Below are 6,000 nucleotides of genomic sequence, written 5' to 3'. Positions count from 1 at the left end.
TGATTCACCAAAAAAATAAAATAAAATAATCCTCGTTTAGCAGCCTAACATTGGCAGAATAAATGTTAATGAGACAAAAGCAATTTTGATCAAAGTTGTCCCGAACTTTTAACAACCTTTCCTGCGACACTCCGGACTAGGCATGGTGGCAAGAACAGAGCTAGGGGCAAAGTGGAACTCTGAAACACCCCAAGAAACCTTTGGTCTTCTCCCTCTTGAATAATTATCACAAGGGCATAGGAATCTGCCTTATATGGAATCAGACCCTTGGTCTATCTAGCTCAGGACTGTCTACACTGACTGGCAGCAGCTGTCCAGGATTTCAGACATGGGTCTCTTCTAGCCCAACCTGAAGTTTCTGGAGATTCAACCTGGGATCTTCTGCATTCAAAACAGATGCTCCACCACTGAGCATTTGCCCTTCCCCAACCTATTTTAATTAGTGATGCTTGAGAAATTTTATCTTTGGGTGAACCGACCTGATCTTTACCTCCTACAATAGCATGTGAATTGGAACCTGGCTATTTACCAGCTTCCAGACTTCCTGAGTGCTCTGATACAGTTCTCAGCAATCTCTCTCTCTCTCTCTCTCTCTCTCTCTCTCTCTCTCTCTCTCTCTCTCTCTCTCTCTGGTGGCCTGGGATTCGAAAACAGGGTTCTAATTAATCAACTTTGGTGATGGATCAAGTAGGACCTTCATACCCATAGCTGGTCCGATGGCCTGGGAATCTGATTCAGAGGCTGAACCTGAGGAATCCCAGCCCACACAGGATTCCCTGCCTCCAGAACCAGCTGAACCAGGGCTGGGGCTTGAGCCTGAAGGGTCCTCACCTGTGCTGAATCCTCAGGTGCAGGCACCAGCTGAGTCTGCTCTGGCTCCTGAGGTGATGGAGGACCCATCGCCTGCAGGTGCTCCACTCTCAGCCCCGTCAGGGGAAGCTGAGGTTGCCTCTGGGTGCAATAACCCTCCAGCCTCTCCTGAGCTGCAGAGGTTCAGGGCAGAGAGGCGGAGGGAACTAAGTTCCCGCAGGAGGAGTGCTCACCTCCAGGCCAGGAGAGGTGAGTCACCTGTGGACTGGGGCCGCCCTATGCCTCGGGGCAGATAAAAGCCAGCCAGCCCCAGTCCCAAGTTGCAGGAGCAACATTGTTGGTAGCCAGTTCCTGCCTGCACCCTGTCCTGCCGGAGCTCCTGGCCTCACCCAACTCCCTGCCTTGGACCCAGCTTCAGCTTTGAAGGGCTGCCTCCCTACTGCACCCTTGACCTTGGACTGGACTCGGACCTCACTTCACAGTTACCCACGGGACCAGCACACACTCTCTCTCTCTCTCAAATGCAAATGTGGAACCATTTGAAATGAACATGTGAATGCAGGTTTTCAAGCAGATTTTTTTTAAAAAATATAGATTAAAGTTGAAATGGAATGGAATGAGTTTGCAGTGAGGTAAAATAAAGGTAAAGGTAAAGGACCCCTGGATGGTTAAGTCCAGTCAAAGGTGACCATGGGGTGTGGCGCTCATCATGCTTCAGGCCGAGGGAGCCGGCGTTTGTCCACAGTCATGTGGCCAGTGTGACTTAACTGCTTCTGGCACAACGGAACACCGTGATGGAAGCCAGAGCACACGGAAATGCCATTTACCTTCCCGCCACAGCGGTACCTATTTATCTACTTGCACTGGTGTGCTTTTGAACTGCTAGGTTGGCAGGAGCTGGGACAGAGCAATGGGAGCTCACCCCGTTGCGGGGATTTGAACCGCCAACCTTTTGATCGGCAAGCCCAAGGGGCTCAGTGGTTTAGACCACAGCGCCACCCATGTCCCTTAGGTCTACAGTGAACACACATGAAAGGGGTATGAATCAGAACACTTATCTATTCCTACTTTCAATAAAGGACTCCTGAAGCCTGATTTGCATTTTTTGTTGCGTCCAGTGTGGTTACACATTGTGGCCCCATCCAGGACTGTGGTCATCTGAATGCAGACCTGGATCTATATGTTCTCCAGTGCTGCCAGATGTCTGGGCTCAGTGGCTTAGGCTGGAACTGAAAGTGGAACATGCAGAACATGTTTCTCGATTTACCAAGCAAAATACGGAAGCCCATCAAAGGAGTCAATATTTCACATCCCATTCTATTCAGCACCAGAACAGGGCTCTGAGGTCTGAGCACACCTATGGCAGTCCGTTAACCAAGATCTTAGATCCTGAGATTCTGAGTCTGAGAACCTCAGAGTGTTTGAGAAAATGGCTTCTGGGTAGAGGAACCATCATGGGCTGAAGGAGAAGCAGTCCCCATAAGCATGGCAGTAGTTTTTTTTTTTTTTTAATCTGAAAAGACTCACAACCATTTGCATTGTGCACTTTTCCCCTTATGAACACAAACCCAGTAGATGGCAGAGAGCCATACTAATAGAATTTTAGAGTTGAAAGGGACCTTTGGGGTAAACAACAACAACAACATTTCCCTTTTAGAGGCCTCTTTTAAATAAATAAGCAAATTATAGCTGGTATTCCAACTGCTTTTTAAATCGTTAATTTCACAAAAAGCCATGAGAAATTTACTGCCTGTTTCAACAAGTTAGCTAAGAGAGGTCTGGGAGCAAGAACTTCCTGGAGCAATGATTAAGCAATAATTAAAGGAAAGGACCATATAATAGTAGTAGTAGTAATAGTAGTAATAGTAGTAGTAGTAGTAGTAGTAGTAGTAGTAGTAGTAATATATTATTTATACCCCACCCATCTGGCCCCCAACAGAATATTAAAAATACAATAAAACATCAAACATTAAAAACTTCCCTAAACTGGGCTGCCTTCAGATGTCTTCTAAAGGTCAGATAGTTGTTTATTTCCTTGACATCTGATAGGAGGGCGTTCCACAGGGTGGACGCCACTACCGAGAAGGCCCTCTACCTGGTTCAATCTAGTCCAATTCTTCATTCAACCTTGCAATTACAGCAACCTCAACAGATGGCTGAACACCTTGCTTAAGTGCCTCCAATGAGCAGCATTCTCCAGCAGGATTCTCTGCCGTTGAACAGCTCTGGGTGTCCAGAAGTTTCTGCCAATGCAATCTGCTCCCTTGCAGTTTCCATCCTCTGGTTCTCTGGAATGACAAAGAAGAGGCCTGCTCCACACTGTGCATGACAACATCGGTCAAAACCCTCTCCCCTCAGCAATCCACCTCCCCATCAGCATCTATAATAAGCTGCTGATAAGAAAACTGGGCAGTCCTGTGATAATTTATGAGAAGCGCATCGGACACTTCAAAATAGGCTTTATAATGCTAAGTATTGTTATTATAAATGGGCTTTAAATGTTCTAAATTCTGCTGTCAGCATTAGATGCTTAATTATTCTTCAGATGTATTGTCAACCAAGAGAGATATTTAATGTGCAAGAGCCTAATGGAGTAAAGAGCCCTTCACTTCAGATTTACCAAATGTGCTTATCAGCTGTTTTCTCCAGTGGGTGAAATGATGCAGTGTGACCTTGAGCAAACACTTAAAAAAAACCACTTTTTTTTTAAGAAATGGGGAAGAAGAGAGATGTGGTTTTGTGCTAGGTTGCAACCTTACCAGAGAGACGAGCTTTCCATCCTAGAAAATAAATGTCTTAAGTATAAAAGCAACTCTGCTTGTGTTTTCACATTTTTTGTTTGTTGAGTAGGGATCCGAAACTCAGTGGTTTGAATTTTTTTGTTTTCATTCTGGCATTTCCACTGTTAGCAGCAAAAAATTATAGGCTTTTGAAAAGGAGCAACTCTGCCATTGCATGGTTAAAATATGGGAGATATCGATAACGGGCAGTAGGAGGATCTTACTGTCAGGAGCTCAGCCTACACTTGAGTAGGACCCTGATAGAGACACATGCCCGACTGGCATGTTCTCTCCCTCCTGGTCATTCGTTCGGGAGCTTCAAGAGCTTTCTTCAGCCTGAACATCACAGTGACTGATGCCAACTGACACTGGCACACTTAGGGATCCGCAGAGTTTGCGCATAATGCATGACAGACCTCAGCAACTCAGCATTTTGGCTAATCTACTTTATTTACATATAAACACACACGGAGCACTGCAACATGGCTCCCTCTCTCTCTAGCATCAGACAGCAAAGAGAAAGAACAAAGGACAATAGCCCCACTTCACGGAACACAGTAACACAAACATCCTGTCTCCGTCACTTCCCACTCTGTGGAGTTAAAACATATAACGTCATGTGAAAGACAACAATCCCATGACTGCAATCATAGAGCAGGAATTCTAACACTTAACTACATAAAAAGTAGCCAAGGGCACTGCTAGGTTTGAGGGGGTCCCTCAGGACCACATGTCCCCTCTGGGTACTCCGCTCCCCCCTCTGGCTGCTGTTCTCTGCTCATGGCTGCTCCTTTCTTGCATTAGATCCAGAGTAGGGAACTTGATCTGTCCCCCCTCCTCACATGCAAACTTTGATAAATGACCTCCTTTTCCATAGTGTTCTGCTTCACACTTTGCAAGTCCTGAAGATCAGTGTTGAGCACAGAGCATTGGCGCTGCTGCTCATCAGCACACACACAAAAAATGCGAGCATTACGCAATGAATGTGTAATGCTCTGTAGAAGGCCTGAAACAAGAAAGACAAGGGGCGTGTCCCAAACTTCCTCTTGTCCCACTGCTTTCTCCCAGGGACAACTGCTCTTTAGCACTCAGCTGGAACAAATGGCAGTTCGGGTCTGTATTTCTATTTGTTGCTTGTTCAGACCCAGAAACCTCCCGCCTAAATAAATTCACACTTGACTCAAATTTTAGTTTGGTTTTTGGCAGAATTTAGGCCACAACTTTGTTGATTACAGAAAGTGAGTGGTTGCATAGGCTCTGGTTCGACTAGCTCCCTGCCATGCAGGTAGCGCTGACCCAGGGTTCCAGCATAGGTCAGCCAAGGGTGAACAGCTGGATAGGCGGAAAGTCGGGAACAGACTATGTCCGCCACCCAGACTCAGGCACGGGCACAACCCCCTCTCAAGGGTTGACCAAACCATTTGAGTCCCTGGATTCCTTTAACGGAATACCCTTCACATAGGGATAGCGAGAGTGTTCTCCCATCCCTATCACCTGGACCAGAGCCTATCTGCAACCTTACAAGTTGTGACGATTTGCTACGCAGCAGGCAAAACCCAAATGGCAACAGCCAATCAGCCAAGTGGGAAAATTCCTACCATGCCCCTGTCCCAACAACAGACGACACACGGCTGCATAGCAAGGCCAAGCGCAAAGCCCTAAAAGTAGGGAGAGGTGGGCGGGTCCTCCGAATGCACGTGCCGAAAGAGGAAGCTCTGGGTCACATGCATGGGTATATAAAGGTCCCTCGATCCATTTGGACTGCGCCCCATTGGCCAGATTGAACCCAGCATCGAAGGACCTACCAATCAGGTGTTGTGGCTGACCAATCTTACCCACCCACAACACAGGGGTTTGGTTTCTAGGTCTCACCACAACATGTGCCCTCTTTAAGTGAGGACACAATCTCCAATTGAGCACTAAATGGGTTTTCCCTGGGAAAGAAGCAGGGCTGGAGGAAAACTGCTTGGACTTTGGCTTTCTAGGTATGGAACAAGATGAGGTGTGGATGAGCCCAAAGCTTCTTTGTTCCTTTCTTCTCAGCTCATATACAAATTGTTCAGCTTATCCAGTAAAGTGTTGTCAGGTTTTTTTTCCTCCCTGGACTTTCTGTGTTATTTAAGTGACTTTGTCAGGAACTACAAGAAGTGGAGGGTCGAGATATGATTTGTGAGGTTGCTGCTTTCAATGGGAGACACATATTTCACATCACATCTAGTCCAGACAAACTGCGCTGCTGACAACCACCTCCATTACTGAAGGAATGCATCATCCCTGGGTATTATTCTTGTAGTTTTAGGGGAAATGAATAAAGTTTTCCAAATTTTGTGCTTTTGCAGCAAACCTTGAACAAACTTGTTTGGCCCACCTGGAACACAATTTACTTGAATTTCATTTAAGATGGAAAGTG

This window comes from Podarcis filfolensis (genome assembly GCF_964270895.1).
Source record: "Podarcis filfolensis genome assembly, chromosome: 12".
NCBI classification, from domain to species: Eukaryota; Metazoa; Chordata; class Lepidosauria; order Squamata; family Lacertidae; genus Podarcis; species Podarcis filfolensis.
The sequence above is the reverse complement of the archived record's forward strand: the minus strand, read 5'-3'. Positions refer to the sequence as shown.